Raw genomic sequence first — 23,905 nt, 5'->3', positions numbered from 1 at the left:
AGGGATCTCATTCATCAGCTGGCTTCATACCCCAAATGGCAGAGGGACAAGGTGAAGATATGTACTCAATAGGCCAGTTCAGTGTTTTCTATTCAGTGAGAGTTTAGCTGAATTCAAAACTGTGGGAAAAACTCTAATAACTGTAACCAAGTCTTTTAAACCACCCCAAATCCCTAGTTTGCCCCATTTCAGGAGTGGCAGAGGTAAAAACAAGTTCTGCTTATAAGGATATTCATCAGGGGGCACCGCTCTTTTCTGTTTGGACCCTCTTCATCTATGTAGTTCTTTCAGTCAGAAATCCTGAGAGATTTTGTTAACTTATTAAGCCAGAACCATTCTTCTCCCCAAACAGTATTTCCCAGCATTAACATCACCTCAGTGGATTTAAAATATATACTGATGCCTGTGTTCTCCCTTCAGACACTGTGATTTAATTTGTCTGGGCTTCCACTTAAATTACCTAATGGTTTACAGGAAGAAAACTATACATTAGAAGAATATGGACTATGATGATACATGAAACCAACCTATCCAGTTGTGTGAAATACATGCTATTATCTAGGCTGGCCTGTGCTTATTTAAATATTTCCCAAATTCACCCACTTCAATAATAAGTTCTAATGGATTCAAACTTCCACTTATCTTCTTCTAAAAGTTGTTTTGATTTTTCTTTAACTTAATGGTTCGTTGTTCAATATTAAACTATTGGTTTTCTTTAGGATTCTGTGAGAAGTCCATTTGCCATGCCATTCTCATTCCAGGTTACCTCATTCTCTTCTAAGCTTAGTGACCAGATTTATTCTGATGATTCCTACATCCATTTTCCCAGCCCACATAATAGTCCTGATCTCTAGACCTTATAGTCTACTGCTTCCTTAACATTTCTATTTATATGTCTCTGGGACCTAAATTTGAAACCCCCAAATCTGAACTTGACATTGACCTCACACCATATTATCTGTTTCATTTACTGTCTTTCCTGCATTTATATAATACCCCCATCATCATCAAAGAAGGCAGGCATCGGCTAACTTTTTATGCAAAGGGTCAAGTAGTGAACATTTTGGCTTTGCAGACCAAAATTGTTTTTGGTCTCTGTTGCAATTATTCAAGTCTGTCATTGTAGTGTGCAAGCAGCCAGAGACAATATAAACTTCAATAAGACTTCATATACAGGATGGAAATGTAGCTCAGTGGTAGAGTGCTTGCCTAGCATGTTGAAGGCCATGGGTTCAATTCCCAGTTCTAGGGGAAGGAAAAAACTTCATATACAAAGATAGATGGTGGGCTGGATTTGGCCTCCCAATCCCTGTACTAGATGATAAATTCTAGGGCAAGGTCTATGGTACACACCACTGCATTCCCAATGTTTATCTTGGCATATAAGGCTTCAGTGAAATTTTACTAAATAAATCAATGAATGAATTCTAAAATTTCTGCTTTGATGGTAAGAGAGATTCTGGGAAGAAAGGGGAAAGATAAAGAATAGAGAATTTGAAATTAAATAAAAGGGGTTGGGTCAGATAGACCCTTACTGCCAATACCCTTGAATTCACCAAGGATGTAACTCTATATTCTCTATACAGTATTACATCACTAAAAAGTGATATATAACAGCACCAGAAAAAATTAATTTGCTCACTTTTTAAAGCCCATAATCATTAAATCTGAAGGCAGAACCAAATTCTAGAAATGTCTGACTAACCCAAGTCAATTAAGAATAATCATGTCAAATCTTATATGTTATATGGTTCAAAGAATGGCTATAAAGCAGTGTAATTCTTAGTTCCCCTGAGAAGGAAAACTACACACTTCCTTTTCCTGAGAGTAAATGAGAAATCAGTAAATGCCTTTGTGACTCACTGGCACTGTGAAACTTTCATAAGCAACAACTAATTTACTGTATAATCAAAATCAATGGATCCCTGTTGAGTAGAAATGGAAGAAAATCATTAGATAATTTTCTGAGATTGTTAAGTTCAAAAAGATGGAAATGAACCGAAAAATAAAGTCACTTATAACAGGTAGTAATATGAAATACCAGATAAAAGGCCAAACTAATCACTGTCCACCTTACAACTTAAAAAGTATCCCTACCTTGTATTCCCAAATTCTGCTTATGTTTGCCATTTTTCCATGATAGTCCTGCCTTGCAAGAAATTTTATGAATCCAGAGGATTTAGAAAAATGGTTTTTGGAGCAAATGACAGTAATATAGGCCTGTTTGCATTTCAAATCATAGATGGATCTTAGAAAATTTTACTCATAATGATGAGTTGATGAGTTTATATAGTCACATGATTTCTTGAGAAATTACAATTTAGCAAAAGTGGCCACTATTGAACAATATGCATACTATTTGGTTATGCTTCTTCATAAGCCATAGAATTTAAAAGTAAAACAAGACAAATTTCATTTTGTAATTTGAAGCCCACTTAATCAAAACCACCTTTAGTTAAGAAAAATCACATTAGCATCTTTTCTCTGGCTGCACTTACTCAACTAGGAGCAGAAGAAACAAGGGGCAAAGAGAGCAGGAAGGGAGATTGTAAAAATAAAGCAGTTGTTACAAGTTCAGAGGAAACAGGGTGTGCTCATAGGCAGGGCTCCTTACACTCTTGCCAACATGTGGCAGGACATAGTAGAAAATATGGAGTGCTCAGGCCTCAGTACCCTAGTTTCTCTCTGTTTAACTATGGCTGGATTCTAAGCTATCCCATCTGACAGTCTGTGCTAAGCAAAGACCCAAATCTTGATCCTTTCAGAGCAGGGAAAGCTTCCTGCACTGGGAGTTGTAGCTCTGCTAGGGGGTGGGGTGGGGGAGGGGTCAAGTGATCTGTGCTTAATCAGGGCTTAAGATGGATAAACCCAAGATTAAACAGAGACCTTACCAGTCCTTGAATATATAGGATGCCATCCATTACAGGTAAGGACTCAATTTCCAAATATATTTTAAGACTCTTAAACTAGGAAGAGATTTAAGGCAACTTCCCAGTGGCAGTAACTCCGTTAGCAACTAGGGCAGAACTGAAAAATGGAGAAAGTGTGCTATCAGGGAAGTAAATTTATGTAAATATAAAAATTCCACACAAGCTCTGGGTGTGGCTTAGTAAAATACCATGACATTTTGATAAGAATTATCCAAAATACTTATTAAAGAGCCTAGCTAAGGAGCTAAGAGTTAGTAGAATGAAGAAAAGAACAGTTATCACTGTGACTACTCCACCCAAAGAAATCCAGGTCAGCAACTCTTACTCTATAAATTAGACTCAGGCAGGGGGGCCACACTGAGTACTATAGTAAACCACATGAACCTAAACTTAACCCTAGGGACTGAAACATTAAGATTCCTGACTACAGAGAGCTGCCTATTATATAATAGCAATACTTACTCTTTTTATTTTTCTCTCAAGATTTCTGATCCACTATAGAAACCAGTTACAAGGGGTAAGTTAGTGTTGCTTAAAATATATACTGGACTTCAGCAGATAATTCCTAAAAGGGAATTTTGAGCCAATTAAATGTTACTCCTCTTTAACCACTGTCAAGAGCCATCAGTGGGCCATGTGTGGACTATATTGGCATCACAGTCTAGTAAATAGGAGAATTTGGTGTCTGGGAACTTCCAGTGGAAATTTCCTCTGGCTAATACTGCCCAGACACATGTGACCTTATTCAAGCTCTGTCCCAGGCCCCACACAGCCCCAGAGATAGGGTGATTTACTACAGCCACATAGCCTCTCAGAGATGGATGTGACCTGCCAAGATGCCAATCAATCTGCTGACTGCAAGATATCATGAAGTAAGACTCCACCCCTGGAATCTATTTCCTGCCTTCAATATACCCCCTTAAATAAACCATGGGAGCCATTTTTTAATTGTCCAGCTCCAGCACCTATGTGGGCTGGGCCTATCAGGGGCTCTACTGTAAAACTATTTTTCTGACTCTGTCTTTTGTTCTTTACTAATTATTTCTGACTTATTTTTTCCTGTGGCTTATACCCTCCTGGGCAGGAAAAAAGGACCCCCTGGAGAGGCACTGGAGACCTCCCCATAAACCATATAAGCATAAGCAAAACATAAAATGCAATATATAATGCAGATCTATCCTATATAATAGTGAATAATACAGAAATTAATGTCTTCCTAAAGTTGGCTAGATCACATTCTTAAACACATAGTCATTTGAGTAAAAGGAAGATTCCCATTATATAAGAGTCTTCTGCTAAATTTCATGGTTATATAAGCAAGTAACCAATTTTTGGATTTGCATGCATACCATTTGGTATTCTTAAAAGGTATTCTGCATTGACACACCAATTTCTTGAAGATTTCTGTGTAACCTAGAGTAATTCTGATCAACTACAAAATACCTAGAGATGACAAGTTTTAGATCTTTGAATATTTCCCCACAGTTTTATCACAATTTGTTACTCATTGTAGGATAACATAGTTTTGTGACCTGACTGTTTAATAGGAAACAACCACGAAAATACTATATATGAGTGCCCTTCAACAGATGAATGGATAAAGCAAATGTGGTACACATACACAATGGAATATTACTCAGTCATAAAGAAGAATGAAATTGTAGCAATTGTCTGTAGATGGATGGAACTGGGAACTTCATGTTAATAATAAGCCAAAAAAAAAAAAATAAGGCCTAATCTTCTCTCTGATATGTGGATACTGAGTCACAATAGGCAATGAGCAGGGTGGGGATCGGATCGGATGAAGGTTCACTGTATTGGATGGAGGGGAGTCAGGGGTGTGGAGGGTAAATGGGAATGGGAAACACAGTAGAATGATTTGGACATAACTTTCCTATGTTCAAGTACGAATACACAACATGTTTAACTCCATATCATGTACAACCACAAGAATGGGAAGTTGTGTCAAAATACATTCTACTGTCATGTATAACTAAAAAGAATAAATAAAAAAATTTTTTAAATACTATATAATAAGTAGAAAAATATTAACTATTTTGGGCAATCAACTATTTGAGTTACTGCTGGGCATTATGATGCACAACTGTAACATCCACAGCTCAAGAGGCTAAGGCAGTAGGATTGCAAGTTCAAAGCTAGCCCCAGCAACTTAGCAAGGCCTACTCAACTTAGGGAGATTCTGCTTCAAAATAAAAAAAAATAAAAGGGTTGGGGATGTGGCTCAGTAGTTAAGTGAACATGGGTTCAATCTCTAGTACCCCAAAACAAAACATAAAGCAAAAAAAAAAAAAAAAGAAAAAGAAACTACTTGAGTTACCTTTTATGATAAACTCATGAAGGTACCAAAAGTTATCTACATTTTCTAATTCATGGTCCAAACATCCTTCCCAGCTTCTCTATCTGGAGACTGAATTCACTTTTTAAGCATGAGACAGATATGCATAGTCATCCCAGGTATTTCTAATCCAACCAAGGCTTCTTCCTCCAGGTAAATGAGGAGGTTGGGATGCTTGGAGTAGAAGCCTTTGATCTCTTCTAAGCATTTAAAAATCATCCATCTAAGAAACCACACAGGGGTTAAACAAGTTTCTTTCCTCCATTTAATATAGCATATCCAAAATATTGACTCATCAGTTGCATATGTTTTGCCTTTGGATAATAATTATGCCCTAAAGTATCTCCAGTTTTAAATCAGCCAATGTCCAATTATCATGGCCATCTGTATTTAAAGGAGATCTCTTAGTAAGTTTTTTAATATTTCATCTCCCTCATATATACTGGTAGTGGTATTATACAAATTTTTTATGTGGAAGCAACTCTTCATTTAGGCTTTAGGCAACTCTTCATTAAGGAAAATCACTCTTTAACAAGTAAGAAATATTACTATTTTTTTAAACAGAACCCAATCCTAACAGATAGGTATGAATTTCTTTATAGTATACACATTATTTAAAGTGTTTCCGAGATAGGAGGTCATACTAACAAAAAACCTCTGGAAATATAAAACTATTCCAATTTCTGAGTTTTATCTTTGGAAACTCTAAATTATTCCAGTGTTAGTTTAAAAGTAATTTTGGAAGTGATACTTTTAGTAAGTATGGATAAAAAAATCTATTAAATTTGTTTAGAAGTTTATAGTATAATTCTGAGCAAACTTTAGTTCATCAACACTAAATAAAGTTCATGATCAAATTGATTAAAATTATGCTAAAAATTACTTTTTAAAAACCATCTTGTATAGCATACATTTTAAAGGTAAGAGTAAACTGCAGATTCCTTATTAGTAAAAACTTTCAATTTTCAACCTAGAGGTTAGATTTCACACAAAATCCTTCTTTGTATTTTTATAATCTCTAATGTCCTATTTTGTAAATGTGAAATTCCCATTAAGCATACAGCAGTCCAAACCAGCACCTTAAACTCAGAATTCAGCTTCCAGAAACTTCTGCCCTTCTTCCACAGTCCTGTGATTGTTTCTACCATTCTCTTCCTGTATTGCCTTAGTTGTTTCTCCCCAGTCAGACTGAGAACTCTTGGAGTATAACGCATATTACTTATCTGTGTGCCCCAAGCACCTAGTACACAGTAGACACTCATGCATGTTTGTTTAGAGACTGAGTACACAAAGAATATCTAGCTGTGGATCATCTCTTATTACCCTGCTGGAATATAAACTGACTTTGAATCTATATTATCATATGCTTGACTTGATTTAAGCTAGCATTTCAGAAATCCAAATGAGATAACTGAAAACATTACTTTCCTACACATCTAAAATTTGAATAATCCTTTTTTTAAAAAAAATTCTTCTCTTCTTCAGATTTGGATAAATAATGTTTGCAAGTGAAATTTGGTGCTTCATAGAAAATGAGTACTTTATTTAAACATGAGAAAGTAAATCTGCTGATGTTAGTCGTAGTTCTCTAGGCCAATTTATCTTGTAAATGGCTTTCTGCTAAATTTGGTACTTGTTGTAAACAGACTCTAAATCAGATCAGAAAAAAATTAGGTTATACTTCAAAGTAAATTAAATGAAGAAATGTGCAAAGGGCCAAAATATAGGTTAATTTGTACAACAGGAAAATAAGAAATTGATTATCCTTTTATTTAAAAAAAAAAAAACTTTTATTCATGAGACTATTTAATTGGCCCAGTTCAAAGTATTATCATAGACAATTAATCAAGAACTCTATAAAACACATTAAATTTAAAAATATTTATGAAATTGAAATAATTTTTCTTTCAGAGACCTTATAAAAATTTATGCTTTAGCTAATAAACTGAATCATGAATATACTTGCAGGTTTTAAATTATTTCTTATTGTGCATATATAATATTAACTCTTTAGTTGGTTTAAACTGAATTTTAAGAATCACATGAGTATTAAATGACCAATAAATCATCGGTTAGTATATTTCAGAAGCTGATGTATAGTTATATTTGTCCAGGACTATGCTGTCATTTCAGTGCTAAGAGCACAAATTATCAAGACAGGGCTATAAATACAAAGCATATCAGTACTATTTAAAAGCCCCATCTCCTACAGGTTAGTAAAAGGCAGATGATAATACTTCTTGCAATCATAAAAGGCTATAATGGTTAGATTTTCACTCCTCCATGTTTGGGAGCTAAGTAATTCCTGAATTAAGAAAGAGAGCTCCTAAGTAGACTTTTTTTCATTTTATAGATAACATATAATAAGTTACATAAAATGTTTTCAGAAAACTGTCAATACTTTACAATATATCTTACCAAAATATTCCTATATTCTCCTAATATCGTTCTAAAGACAAGAACGGTATTAGGAGAATAAAAAAATGAAAGCAAAGTATTGAGAAAAGGATTGTAAAATAAAAATCTGTGAAGATTTTTAAACACATGAATAATTTATGCATGAATATATATTATGTATGCACATGGAGACAGGAAATATACATTTAAAAACCAAATGGCTTGGAAGGATAAGAAATTAACCCAGCCAAATAGACCCTTCAAAAGAACAATAATAGCATTTCATCAGGTGGAGAAAGGAGGAACTACTTAAAAGCTGAGCTGATTGAAATGAGGTCACATCTGCTCCTCTCCTGCCCACTCACATGTTTTGGAACTTTGTTTTAGCTTGTGCCAATTAACTCTATTTTCTTATTTAGACCAGCTAAGAATCTCTTTTCTACATCATCTTTAAAACATTTTAAAAGAGTCTTCCCAACATCAATCCCTGAAGACCACACTCAACACTTTTTTTTTTTTTTTTTTTAATCCAGGGAAGTGCTTATTTAGTCCTGTCCTTTGATTCTCGTTTCCGAGGTAATAATGAATTTTATAATTTAGTGTCAGCCAACGTCAGACAGTTTAATTCTTAATCCTCCTTCACATCTGGCAAATCCAGTGAAACCACATAATGATTTTGAATCTTCCTGAAAACCATATAGGAAATTATGTCACCAACAGAATCATCAATAATTCTTTCGACATTAAGGGAAACATTTTACTGAGTGAGAGTACAATAAAGTAAAATGTGGCATTTGTGTTAGAAGAAAATGTTTAATACCCTCTTGAAACTCAAAAGAGCAATGTCCTATTATCCCTCTAGGGGAGAAATTCAAGAATGCATACAGCACTCCCACATGAAGTGTTCCTATTTTATGTAGCTGGAAATGCATAAAACAGCTTTTTCTCTAGTGCTTCCTTGCTTTGCCCTGAAGCCTGGCTTTCATAACAGCTCATAAAAAAAGTATTGCAATGAGGGACTCTATAATACTTACATTTTGATTGGTATAAGATAATCTTTTATCGAAAACCTGGAAAAAAAAATCACCCCATGACAGAAAATATCTCTAAGTTTTCAAGGCAGATATACCATTTTGAAGCACAGACCAACATTTTGCTATCATGTCATGACTAGAAATACACTGTAGGAGGGTTTGACAAACTGACATAATTATGTCAGCCAGAAAATTATCTGAAAGTAGATCAAGGTTATTCATGTAATAAACTTTTTGACATTTTTTTACTATTCAACTATCAATATGTCTAATCTCAAGGGAGAATGTTTATCCAGTGATACTCTAGTTTATCTGGAGTATATTAGGTATTCAAGTTACTATTTATAGGCACCATTAAGAGATAAAAGAATTGTCCTTTTGGTACAGGCCTACTACATGCTAGGCACTCTACTCTAAGGGGGTCATGGCCTGGGGGAAGGGAAGCCTAGGAAACTGTCTGAAAACAGTAGGGGCTCCCCATCACAAAGCTGAGGGTAAGGACTGGTAGGTAAGGAGGCAGGGACAGAAAGTGGGGCATGGAAGTCACTCTAGGCAGAGGCAAAGGTACAAAAACACAGGAACACAGACTGTTCTGGGAACTTCAAATGTTTTGGTATGGTAAGTGCAGGAGATACATGGAGAGAGAGCAGGAGATGAGACTTGAATTGGAAGATCCTCAGAAGATTCTTAGGAACTACCAAGTGGTTTAGAATTCATCCTCTTAGAAACTGGAGGGGTGCATGCAAGATCAGAGTTATATTTTGGAATTAGTATCATTTTCCATTCATTTGCTCTACCAGATTATTAAGATGTTTTCAGAAAGACAAGGAAAAAAAATGGAAAGACAATTCAGGAGAGAATTTCAAGAAAGAAGTAGCTAATGGGGCTAAAAGCTGAAGGCATGGTATTAAATTAGTAAGACTTAGAAAGCCTAAAGATGTAGGTAAGGCAAGTTGAGTTGTTTAGTTGCAGTTCTGCAGTATGACTCTCTTACAAGCTATGACACACAGCACTGATGGAGGCCCCACAAGCATGGATCTAAAGGCCTTAGGACTCCTTCTGTTTATCAGTATCCAGCTATAGATGGAACTATAACACTGCTTTTTATCATCTAGAGTACAAAAGGCATTTCTGGGATCTTCTTGTTCTGCCCTAGACACTAATTTGAAATGAAATGTCTGACTGATTAACAAATATATACTGAGTAGCCACTATATACCAGGTTACAGGGATGCAAAGATAAGGAAATACATCCCTGCTCCTGTAGAGTTTTCTGTCCAGTGGAGGACTCAGATAATCAAATCACAAGTAAGGGCAAAATGTGGCTGGAGTACAAGAGTAACGGGCCTCAGTGGCAGGTGAGCCTGAAGACAGACAGCAGCCAGGCCAAGCAGGGTCTGGTGTCCACAGTAGAGAGCCTGGTCTTATTCTCAGAGCAGTGAAAAGCATGTAAATAGTTTGATTTAATGCATTATAGAAAGGACATAAGCATTTTGAAAAGAACCCTTTGGCTGAGGGAATAAGAGCACCAACTAGAAGGAAGCCACAGAAATGAGGATAGATAAGGGATTGGATAGTACCAGCCAGGATGAAGTTCTTGGCTGCGGAGAAAGAAACGTGGACGGATTCACAGGTTCATTAGGAAGTCAAATGGAGAAGCCTCATGATGGATTGGATATCTAACTTGTAAAATGCAAGTTTCTACACAATTGGATGCTGTTCACTGTAAGAGAAAATGCTGAAAAAGACCAGCACTGAAAATGATGAGGTCCTTTTTAGACATGCTGAGACTGAAGTGCTTCTGAAACATTCATGAGGAGAAAAACAGATTTTTAGCTTAGAAAAAGAGTCTGGCCTACAGAATAAAAATTTGGTGGACATCTTTATGTAGATAGTAACTGACATAAGGACTGGCACAGGACAAATAATGGCAAGATTATTGTGAGAAAAGGAGAGTACTTTGGACCTCACATGCAGGAATCTCTTAAGACATCTACCAAGGAAACAAAGAATCGCACAATATATAAGGAAACCAAAAAACCAAGAAAAATCAAGTCAGGGTGCTCAGTAACATGAATTTGAGGGACGGTTTTAGGGAAAGCTGAAAGCTGTTTTGATGATATCCTTGTGTCAAAAGCCCAAGCAGGGTGAATGGAGATGAGAAGCTAGGAAGTGTGCAAGCAAGAGTAAACAGCATGTGTGAAAAGTTCCCCATTAGGGGCAGTGTAGAGATGCAGAGGTAGCTGGAGGAAACAGGAGGTGTGGCGAGGAGTTTGGGTTTGTTTGTTTTGTTTTAATGGGGAAGACCTGAGTATTTCTAAAACGAAGGCAAGGTTGAAACATTAAAATACACATAAGAGAGGGGGTAATCAAGAGTAAAAATAACCTGAGATTGCGGAAGGGATGGGAGCCAAAGCAGTAGTAGGCTTGGTCAGGAGGAGGTCAGCCCCTGTACTGCAATAGGAAAAGATGAAACAAGTACAGACACCAGCAGTTTTCTCCTCCCTGGGATTTAAATCCTCACCACTGCTGTCTGAATTAGTTCACCAGCCTCTTATTTAATCTATTCTACATACTGTATTCTAGCAGTCTTCTTACTCAATAGTCAGTCATGCCCTGTCAGGAGATCAATTTTTTAAAAAAATACATACACACACACACACACACATATATATATTACACACACACACCCCACACACATATACATATATATCACTGAGTCTGGCCTATAGGGCTTGGCTAAGGTTATAACCTTAGCTTATAGCACTGACCTGTTTCCTTCTCTCCTTTCCAATTCCATTTATACAGATTTAGCCCTTGCCATCTGCTCTAGTAATTTTCCCTTTTGTGAATTTCTACTCAAAACTTTTCTGATTCTTTAACTATCCTATATATTACCTTTTCTTCCAACCAGACTACAAGCTCTAATTGATAAGTCTTGCAGTCTTTTGCACAGGAAGTTTCTATTACATTTCTATGATGTATCTTCTCCTAAATTCTCTGTCATTTCTCTTTTCCTTATTCTTCCCTCCATAAGCAAAATAATAACACCTATTCAATAGGAAACATGATGCTTTTGGCATCCATGTTTCTAAAAGAAAAATGTTTTTTTAGATGGATTATTTTGGAGGGGACAGTAAAGCAAAATTTGATTTTTAAAAAGTAAAATAATGAAATACTATTAAGTATGTTATATACTCCAATCCTCACAACTATCCAGGAAGATCAGTAACATAGGTCTTATAATTTTATTTTCACATTTTGTAATTGAGAAAGCTAATGATTAGAAAGACTAAATTCCATTGCAGTAACATAAAATTAGTAAGTAACTGATCTAGGATTTGAACCCTAGTCTATCTGGCTACTAATAACTGAGCATGTAGTTACAAAGCTAAATCATTTCAAAAAGACTGGTGATGTCTTTTAGGAATTGAGAAATTTATAAAAGCTATTAATTTCAATGGCCTTCAAAATGTGCAATTAATATAGACTACTGTATCTTCACTCTGTTTTTAAATCATGTTATAAAGTCTTTCTTTTGCAACCACTTACACCAAAGAAATAGCCAATTCTGACATTCTGCACAATGAGATCTGCCTTGTCAAAGACTTTTTTGCTCCTCCAATGTGTTAGGTTATAATTTCCCTTGACAGTGTGTGAAATAAGGAAGAAAGCATTTTGAACAATTTTATACAGGAATTAAATAAATCTTTCTCAAAAGCAAGGACTAACATGTTTTTTTGTTCTATGTTAAGTGACTGTTCTGACATACCACTGTGAATTTTGAGTGGTTCAAATGACCATTAAAGAACACCACTGCCTTTTTTATGACCAAAAAGATTGCTGTGGCTATGGAATAAAACCAGTTATTCATGACCAAGCTATGGTTTTGATATTCTTCTCTAATCAAAAACTTTCCAAATGCTTGGTTCCATAAAGACAGATGAAGTTTATTACATCATCACAAAGGAACTGCTATGCTTCTCAAGACATGTGAATTGTACCTGAGACTACAGTTCCATTTATTTTTCTTCCCATAGTGTAAAAGGTATCAATCAGAAAAAGGAGAGGAAATGCTCAGAGTGCTAATCCACAGATGCAATCGACAGTCTGTTTTTTTAGGACACATGAAGAAGCTCACTAGGAAATCGAAACTGAAACTGAACCAATTAGGAGTAGTACAGCAAGATACTGCTTTTACAGAGAATAATTCAGGATGTTTCCTAATTTAATCTCTGGTTTATCATGTAAGCACACAAATTACACTTACACTAAAACATTAAAATTTAATGCAGTTAACTTCAAATTAAATTTTCCATTTCTATTTCCATTTCTTAATCTTGCTAACCACCACCTTTTAGATATTAGAAATATTTCAATTTTATAATAAAAATGTTCATAATACTTATAATTCTTTTTTGAATACCTTATAAACAATTCAAATGGTCACTTCAAGGAACTTTTTGGCACTTTAAGAGAAGGAAACCCAGCAGTTGTTGAGCAATAGGAAGCAACTCTACCAATTAGCTGAGAGAAGCCAGCCCGTCACACTTGCCTGAATTCAGCTGTCTGACACTTTCCAACTGCCACTGGTAACACATAAGTTGCCAAGTGAAATCTGATATCCTTTTGCAAAAATTCTGGCAAATAATATGCATAATAATTGGGAAAGCTAATTTTAATGAAATACCAGTTTTATTATGCCATAATCATATCTGATGACCCTGAGTCACCTGGTTTGTTTTCAATCCCAAAGATTTACTTCTTTTACCTGGTATAGGAAAGGTATGCAATATATTTAACCCGGTATGTATGAATGAAGGGGAAAGGAAACCTGCTGTTACTACAGCACACATTGAAGACAGCCTGTCAACTGTCAAAGTATTGCCAAAATTAGAACAGAACTTCCAAAGGCTTAACAGGAAAGTGGAAGAGGCAAAAAAAAAAAAAAAAAAAAAAAAAGTGATAAATCAATTTAATCAGTGAAAGTGTTTTATAGAATACTGATGTCCACCATGATAGCTATTACAAACAGAAAGGGGCAGAAGAACCCTTACAAGCACTATTTCAAGTGCATGACACCCACCTCTTTTAACCCCTACAATAACCTTTTGAATAAGGAACCACTATTCTTCCATTTTACAAATGAGAAATGTGAGGCCAGAGAGTAACTTACTGAACACCAAAACTAGGGAGGTAGTTGAGGATTCAAATCCAGGGTCTCTGGCTCCATAGCCCATTTCTCAACTGTTTTACTCTGTCCGTGGACTAAGGCATCCAGGGTTTTTTTGTTTTGTTTTGTTTTTTAGCTTTTCAAACTAAAATTTGAGTGAACTTTAGATAAATAGTTATCCTTAAGGTTTTTTATATGCCCAAACCTACATATATTCCTTAGAATCACTGTTAATTTCAATCAGTTCATTTCAATAAAAATTCCCTTATTTTCAAACTAATTACAATGCTATTAACTAGGAATAGTAATAAAATAATTCACAGAGGACTATTTTAATAGAAATAATCTTCCGGAAATCCAATTACTATTTCAAAAGTAGAAATAGCTTACTATAATGCCCACTACCTAGGTGAATATCAAGATGTAGGAAAATGTTGTATGCTGAGAATGATACACTCATCTCATATTATTTTATTTCTATAAAGGAAAAAAAGGAATTATTTTCATTTAGTCACTTTGACACATAGAACCATTAAACTGAGTTGCTGTGCTTGCTTGTTGTGATTTCACAGAAACAGAATGATTTTCAAAAATCCACTGTTTGCCACTGACAAATATGAAGCAAATAAAGTAAGGTTCTCGAACTGACACCAAGGAAGATTTGACAGCATTTCAATTCAATACAGCATGTTAGTACTCCTGAAAGGTATCTTCAATTTTGGTCACATGTAAGTTGCACTAAGATCCCATTTTAACAAATTTTTTGTACATTTACTTCAGGCTATGTTTGCTGCTACACTTGGAGAAAGTTAAAAGGTAGCATTAGCTTCAAGAAGAATAAAATCTCTTTATAAATATATCGATAGATGGCTTAACCTTTTTTAAGATGACAAAGATCTTGGAACAATGAGAGAGAGAGAGAGAGAGAGAGAGAGAGAGAGAGAGAGAGAAAAGAATGTTGGTAGAATTCTTTGTACAGCCATCTGCCTCTATGTACCCAGATACTTAAAAACATTCTTTCTTCCCGACTACAAAATTTCAGACCGAGGAATATATTCTAGAGAGATAATTGTAATTACAGAAAAGACATTATGCGTAAATGCTCACTGCATTACATACCAGCAAATATACTAGAAATTAACAGGTTTTCTCAAAGAGAGAGTGGTCAAGAATATTATGCTACACTTAACACAAATGAGCAATATAAAACTATAAAGAACTTAAGCAAAATAATTTTGTGGAAAATGCTTATGTTGATTTTTAAAGAGTGGGGCACATACATTGGCTATACATAATGCTTTATACCATATGACTTCAAATATGCAAAATAAATAAAAACAATAAATTTTATGACACAGAAAAAACACTAACAGTGTATCTACAGTGGTGAGATTTTAAGTGACAATTGTGTCATATCTTTGTTTCCTTACTCACAGATTTAACATATGATAGTGTACCTTTTTAAAAATAATTATGCTTCCTATTGTTTTTAAAGTTTATTCAGAAAAACTGACCTTTCAGAAGACAAATTATATAATAACTTGAAGTATTTTTTCCAGTAAGGAAGTTCTTTATCATAGTAAGCTATAAAATTTGGTCATTGCCAAAGAGATCATTTTCATAACTTAAGGATCAAACAGAAAACACCACTATGGGCAACTGAGAGAGGGCTTAGAGAAAAGTATTTAAGACTATAAAAAGGATTCTGCTGAAAGTTCACATGATACCTAGGAGTATTTTTTTATTTGAGAACACAATTTACGTAGCACTAATACAACAGCAGAAGCAGCAAAAACTTGCTTCAAGCAAAAATTTTTAAAAGGTTTATGTGAAGTCAATTATAAATCACTCAGACATCAATTACCAATTTAAAAAGCAAAGAGAATTATGTTGTAAGATATGTTCTAAAATGAGACATTCATAATATAGAAGCCTAAGGCGTACACAGCATAGGGCTTTATGTAAAGACATATACACCTTTTTCAAAAAGAGGCAATAAATTCTGCACATTACACTTGTCTCTTACATCTACTCTCAGTTCGATCTTCCTCAAGATACTTTAAAGAGACGTAAATTGGGAGTTTTTTAAAATTAAATTTAAAAATTAAGGAAGTTAAATTAAACATCTTTATCTTAATTTCTTTCCAAAGTGGTAGATAGATGATGAATTAGGGGGGAAAAAAAGGAATTAAAAGGAGTGGTTGGATTTTAGCATCAATTTGTAGGCTATTTTTTCTTACACTGGCTTTTATCTGCACATAAAAGCATTTGATATTTGCATAATTTTAAAGCATTTCATTTCTAGTTTAATGAAATGAAAATACTGTAAAGCAAAGAAGTTATGTTGCTGGGTGCTGAATTTCAACATAAACAGAAATGATTTACTTTTTTAAAAAATAAAGAATTTGAAATTATTTCAAGATCTTCCAATAAAAATAAAGACCTGACATACCCCTAAAGTAAACAGCACATTTATAACATACAGCCTGACTTGATTCAAATGTAAATTCAGGCTTTTTCCTGAGATGACATAATGCTACAAACAAGGAACAAGTTATACCAGGCAGTGGTGATATGCGGTGGTGCCATGCTTCAACCACCTCCACTGGTCCAAATGAGCAGGTGGTTCATTCTCTCTGCAATGAGATGGTGGCTCCTTCTACATAAAGGCAGAAGACAGCCTGCAGGATTTTTGCCTCAAAGTTTACACAGAGGAAAACAGACCGTTGGGACAGATGGGGAGCAGATTAAGAGACTAACTCAATCCCCCCAAAAAATCACAGGATGAGGGATGGATGCTGAGTGTGAAAGTGTGCTTCAACAAAAAAGGACTGGAAAATCAGGAGGTCATGAGCATGGACAAACACAAGGAGCTTTTCTTGCACTGACTTCTTTGAGAATCTTCTCAAGCAGATTATAAAAGAAAAGCAGAATAAAATTATGAAGACTGGATTAGAGATGCTAAACACCTGATGCTTTTAAAAACAGCAAAAAGTTATATGCATGTAAACCTTTTGGCCCAGCCAAAATAATATAAGGCAAGGACATAAGTGTAAACTTCTTTAAATATACATTCTTCGACAAGGTAAATAAGAAAAGGATAGCCAGTGGTGATGGTGGTGGTGGGGTGTCTTTATCAAGAACAATTTGGTTTGGAGAAATTATATCAAATTTATCAAAGATGCAGTAGACTAGCATGATGACACCCTAGATGCCCTAGAAAGGACTTATTCCTCATCTCCTGCGAATACTGGCAGAAGTGTGTTTTTGCTGTCAGTCCTTGTCAGAGGTTAATTCCCCCAACAACCTTCTTCCAGGAGTAGTCTACATACAATAGTAAATGCAAAGGTAAAATAATCCAGTCCTCCCACCTCATAATGGAGCAACTTTGGGGGACTATCTTTGCTCCAGAGCTTTCTGTGGGACTGGCTGAGGACTTTCTACAGAACTACTTTAAAGCTCAAATTCTGGTAGTTGTCCTTGCTCCGCCTTCCTTCCAAGCTGTTGATCCCCAGAAGACTCTTAATAGAATCATGCATCTACTCTTCTATCTCATAGTCTGATTCCGGCAACCTGACGTGTGGCAGAAGATAATATTTGTATTTTCCTTGAAAAGTAAATCAGTAAGCAGACAGTAAATGTATTTAAGTCAATTTCTTCTTTTTTAAAATTGGAATAATACATAAGCACATTGAGGTAACTGCAAGGACTATATGAGGTAATATATAAAACATTTTGAAAGCCTAGCAACACTAAGTATGCAATAAATGTTAAGCCATTATTAAATAAATCCTAAAATGATATTCTAAACAGGATTACTGTTTAAAATCCTCTGAAGAACTATAAGGAAGATGAGGATGATGGGACTCTGAAAATATGCAACGTTAATTGTTCGTGGCAATAGCTTCTAAGCTCCCTATACTATCTCCCTGCAAATTCTTATTTTTCTTTTGGTTTCTCAGTCCATGCTTTTCCCATTTCTATATGCAGTTCGCCTTGTGCCAGTTTTTTTTTTTTTTTGACAATTACATTATAAGAAAATTATAAAAGTATTAGAAGACAAGAGCAAGAGGAGAGCTGAGAGCTGTCACCCAAAGGATAACAGATCTCACATATTCCTGCAGTCCTGAGACTGACTAGCTCAGACCATGGATTTTTTTTTTTTTTAAATACAAACTTATGGGCTGGGGTTGTGACTCAGTGGCAGAACACTTGCCTAGCACATGCAAGGTGCTGGGTTTGATTCTCAGCACCATATATAAGTAAATAAAATAAAGGTATTGTGTCCAGGTACAACTAAAAAAATAAATATTTTTTTAAAATACAAACTTACAAGTTGATATTGATATTCCTCTTGCCCCAAGATTCTGATTCAATAGTTTAGGGAAAAGTGGGCACAGGTAATATATTTTTCAAAACTCCTCATATACAAGACACTATAAAGAAATCTTAACCTTCATTCAGAATTTTATTCTTAGTAGCAATAATGACAACACTGTAACTTTATATATGAAGCAAATAAACAAATATTAGTAAGAATCAATATTTTCAATAGGAGACACAAAAGATAAAAATTATTATAGTGAAATTAAAAATGTCAGGACTGAGGTTGTGGGTCAGTGGTAGAGCAGTTGCCTCACAAACATGTAAGGCATTGGGCTCAATCCTCAGCACCACATAAAAACAAATTAAAAACAAAAGTATTGTGTCCATTTACAACTAAAAATATTTAAGTTAGAAATGTCAATATGAATCCATGATTCAAAGAAACATGTTTCCTTGATTTTATACACTGAAATAGCCTAGAAGCATGATTTTCAAGTCAGAATAGCACTTATCTAAATACCACCTCTCACTAAATAGCACTAGGGCTCCTTGAAAAAATTTTAGGTCTGAGGTAGGAGACAATAGAGACATCAGAAGGAAAGCAGCACTGGGGAAATTTCTGATTTGGTAAGATCTACTCCAAACATGGTAGTTAAAGGGGAAGCATTAAGCGTGTACCCTTGACCTTAATGTAATAACAGTAGTTCATCCACAGGTGTAGAAGGAACTCTCACCTTCATAGAATGCCACCTAACCTATTAAATAGAACAAGAAAGTCTGATGGAACAACAGATCTAGCAAGGACCAAAGATGTTAAAACCTTTAGGTAAAATGTTGGGGAACAGCATATTCATACAGTACGAAAGTATCACCTGTTCATATTTGTTATTTATGAAAATGAGATCTGGAAATTACTACCATAAACAAGGGTGTGTTAGCTTTTAGTCACTGTGACCAAAATACCTGACCTGAACAACTTAAAAGAGGAAAAGTTCATTTTGACTCATGGTTTCATTTAGTCAATTGTTTGTTGAGTTTATTGCTCTGGGCCCAAAATGAGGCAGGACAACTTGGCAGAAGAGTGATAGAGGAGTGTGGCTCACCTCATAGTAATGGGAAAACAAAGAGGGAAGGCGCTACAGGGAAGATGAAGCCTTCCTGGGCATGCCCCAAGAGACCCATCTGCCTCCAGTTACCACCCAGTTAGTTCATTCAAACTAGGATGGACTGATTAGGCTATAGCTCTCACAATCCAATCATTTCCATCTTTTTTTTTTTTTTTTTTTTGGAGGGGGAAATTAAAACCAGAGGCGCTTAATCACTGAGCCACATCCCCAGCCCTTTTTAGTTTTTATTTTGAGATAGGGTTTTGCTAACTTAAGTTAAACTAAGTTGCTGAGGTTGGCCTCAAACTTGCAATTCTCCTGCCTCAGCCTCCCTAGTCACTGGGATTTACAGGTATGCTCCACTACACCCAGCCAATCATTTCACCTTGAAACATTCCTACATTAACACAGGAGCTTTGAGGGGGAAGGCAAGTGATATTTAAACCATAGCAAAGAGACAAAATAATAGAACAATTTAACATCATTTGCTTCTTGATACAATGCAATATATGTACACACATCAAAAAATAAGTATTTTAAAATCAATATGCTTTACCTAAACTCAGATCAAGCCAAGATTTACATAAATAGGTCTATGTATATACATGGAGAAGGAGAGAAGCAAGTGTGTCAAAATATTAACAACTATTGAAGCTATAAGGTATTTACATCAATGTTCATTGTTCTTGTCTTTCAACTTTTTATATATTTGAAGAAAATTTTCATTATAAAAAACTTAAGAAAAATAACACTAAAAAGGTTTATAAAAATTAGATAGCTTATAAAATTGTGGACCAGGAGATTTCACTTATGAGAGAGAGTTGGGTCTATTCTAAAATTTAAGTAAAGGAATCCCTAAAGATAACACAATGGGGCCTGGGGGTTGTGGCTCAGCGGTAGAGCGCTTGCCTAGCAAGTGCAGAGTGCTGGGTTCAATCCTCAGCACCACATAAAAATAAAATAAAGGCACTGTATCCAAGTACAACTAAAACAAAAAAAAAAAATTAAAAAGATAACAGTAAAATGTACTATCAGTACTTTTAATTCAAAAACATTTTTATTACTGAACAACAATTATGAGAATGCCTTATGTAAAAGTAGTATGATAAACTTCTCTTAGGTCAAGATGAAATACAGATATAACTCAAGCCTGACTTTACTAATTTAAAAGACCTACCACTTAAGGTAGTCACCAAATTTATTTATGTGTTAGGACTAGGCAGGATGTAATATTTTTTAAAAAGGTAGTAAAGTTTATTGCATTATAAACCACAATGAATGGAATCTATACAGGATACAGAGACTGTATGTCTTGACTTTGATGATTCGAGTAAGTATGAATCCTTGTAATTCTCAAACTCACTCATCAGGCAGCTTGCTAAGGGCTTATCTTTCATTAAAACACTTGCTTATCCTTAGAAAGCTCCACCTAAATACAAGTGGTTCTTGGAATTGATCTGGAGAACTGATGAGGACAAGCTGGATTTTTTTAAAGGATGATTCTCACTGTGAAAAAGAAATCATACTACCATTGCCAATGAAGATACGGAGGCAGAAACTAGCAGAGTTTCACCAATAACAGAAAATTACCATGACCTTAGTGGCAATTTTATTTAAAAAACTGATAGAAGTCAATGATACAAGAGGATTGATTTCAGCTCTAAATTAGGAGTCACAACACAATTCTACTTTTCAGCCAATGTTTTCCATTAATTAGCTACATGATATCCGGCAAACAGCACTTAACTCATTGGTAAAATAGAAATGATAATAAGAACCCAACCTCACAGAACTGTCAAAGAGGATCAAATGAAGAATGTGTGGGAGGACACTATGTTATCTACATGTGGTAGGTTAAGAAGGTAACAGTATAGTCTAATAATTCCAAGCACATGTTGGGGAACGTATAAATCTTTACTGCTTCAAACCCCGTAATTTCAAGACACTGATTTTAATTAAACCACTACCAAACATAAACACAGGGCATAGATTATTTAATAATGTTGAGACCTTCTCTGTGAAAAAAATGCTCTGTTCCTGCAGTGTTCACAGAGGGTCTAGGAAGCAGGTGCTGATGCTGGAGCAACAACTCAGCAGGAGCTATTCTGTGATGGCACAGCTACAGAAAGTAAGTCAGCACTGAAAGGTTCTCAAGCATCCATGAGATTAGGTTACATCTTCTGAATCTGAATCAGACCTGTATTGCGTATGCTTTGAAGTTTTTCATTTTTCTATTAATTCATTTTATTGTAAGAAGTACTGGTTTGTGACTGAATAGAAATAAAATAAAACAAACAAATACCTTCACTGCAGATAATTTGAGGAATAAGTAGAGTATTAAGTCATGAGAATAAAGTTTCTGGCTCATTTTGTCGTTTATACTACAATTTAATATTTCTACTAGACCAGTTTCCCTAAACAGCAGGAATTAAAGAGTGGGTGGAAATGAATAGATAACAATAACCAAAGAGGTAATTGTAATTAACTTAAATATTTGCCTATATAATTAAATTTAGATATGACAGATCTTAACCGATATTTGAATCAGAGCTGAACTGGCAATATCTGCCTTCAAAGAAACTTAAAACAGTTAATTTAGTAACTACTTTATAGTTAATATTATTAAAACACAATAAATCAAATGCTAAGTTATTTTAAAGAAAATTGTAGCTAGATTTGCTACTACCAAACTTTCTTTGTATACTCACCATGATTTTAGCAGACATGGCTCTGGAGTTAAGAGAGACAAAAGTTGTAGCTCCTGCCTTCTAGAAGCTTAGGTTCTGGTCGGGGAGAAATAAAGCTGGCAACTGTGATAGGGTTACAGAAGGGAATGGGCCTACCTGCCCAAACCACAACTTGGCTACAGGAACTGGCATTTGGCCACCACCAAGGCAGTCAGTGTATTCCTGAGGTACAACCATGGGCTAGATGCCAGGATGTGCTAATACTGCCTCTGATATTTGAGAAGTGTTGAATAACATTTAGGAAAACGCTATCCAAGAACTAGGATGGAAGGAGTATAATTAAAAAAGAAGTTCACGAGGCTGTTAAGTTTGGGAGCAAAAGGAAGACAAGGGTAACAGGTTACTGCTTGATTCCATGAAAGCGTTCTATGAACTTTCCGCTGCAAAATGCAAGTAATCTGATTCTTTATTATCAGGCTTGACAACTTTGATTTGCCCTCGTGGTTGGCACAGCTCTACTGGGAAAGTCTACAGTGTGTACCAGCCTCAAGCACTTCCCTTTTTCTTAGGGCTCATTTGGGTCTATCAGTTCCTTTCCTGTATGATGATGTCTTAAAACCTGCTATTTTCTTAGGACTGCTATTTCCCTGGAGACTTGATTTAATCACACTGAGATCTTGTTCTTTCTTTTGGAACACACTTTTTATCCCAGGGGACAGGCTAGTCAGAGATAAGAGGCCTGAAGCTCCTATGACCTTACATGGTGATCTGGGCCAAACCACAAGTTAATGACATGCTTCTGAGCATATCAAAATCGCAAGGCTGAAGTACTTATCACAATGTGGACTCTAAAAGAGTTTTTAAAGAGCTTTGAATTTATTCTGTCTTTTGAACTGAACTTAATTGTTTAAAGGAAACAACACTTGAACTTCTATTAAAACATCAAGATTAAAGGACACACAGTATAATGATTACCTCTCTAGTTATGACTTGCAAAAGAAGAAAAAATAACATTGTGTCCAATGTTATACTAGATATTGTTTGAGGTTATACTAGATCTTGCCTGGAGCAATAGAAAAGCCCCTAAATTAACTAAAGTTAAGTGCAGAGGTCAACATTTCAGACATGCATATTGGAAGAATCCATTTAAGTTTACCTAAAAGCCCTCAACCTAAAAATCAAAGGTGCTATAAAAAGTATATGAGAAATCCTTTTTAGTAATGACAGGCAAGGATGCTAATGTAATTCTCTCCAGAAGAAAAATAAGACTTAAAAAAATAAGACTAAAGTTGATGAAAAATGCAATGGCCAGAAAATGAATAAATTTGATGTTAAATGCATTTTAGTACTTTAATATTTACCTGAATAGTTGTAATTTAGTAATCTAATATTTAATTTCATAATATTGAATTTTATTGCAGATTTTTTGGTTGGCAGAACTTCAAAAATTACCAAGAAATAACAACTATATAGTTCAGGCTCTTTTGATTGCAAAGTACAATACTCAATAAAAAGATCCTTCCAGGACTCTTATAATAAGACAATGTAAGATTATTCATATTTATCCATCAAGCTCAATTGTACTAAAGATTACTGTCTGATTGCCTGACCAGCTCTACAAACACTGGCATAGAAATAACTCTTTTCCTTGCGAGCTTCCAGCCTAGTTCTCCTTTAACTCTCTTGAATGGCAGTTGCTTAGGCCTAATAACTGCCTGAACAAAGTAGCTTCTAATAAACTCCCAGGTTTATGGAGAGCCGTTTCCTCACGGCAGTAACCTGAATAGCATACAGAGCAGAGGAGCCGGTTTATCAGTTTTGATTGTACAATAAAAAACGTTGTCCCACAAGAGAAAAAAAAAAAAACCCACTAGGAGGAGAATGTAAAAAGAAACA

The 23,905-nt window shown here is 35.2% G+C and overlaps 1 protein-coding gene across 2 annotated transcripts in view; it reads right to left on the bottom strand.

The window, feature by feature from the left end:
• Positions 1-23,905, bottom strand: part of Galnt7 (polypeptide N-acetylgalactosaminyltransferase 7) — a 127,175-nt gene that overhangs the window by 67,132 nt on the left and 36,138 nt on the right. The window lies entirely within an intron of this gene.

The sequence above is a fragment of the Callospermophilus lateralis genome, chromosome 4 (assembly GCF_048772815.1).
Source record: "Callospermophilus lateralis isolate mCalLat2 chromosome 4, mCalLat2.hap1, whole genome shotgun sequence".
Classification (NCBI taxonomy): Eukaryota; Metazoa; Chordata; class Mammalia; order Rodentia; family Sciuridae; genus Callospermophilus; species Callospermophilus lateralis.
This window is presented reverse-complemented; position numbering and strand designations above follow the sequence as displayed.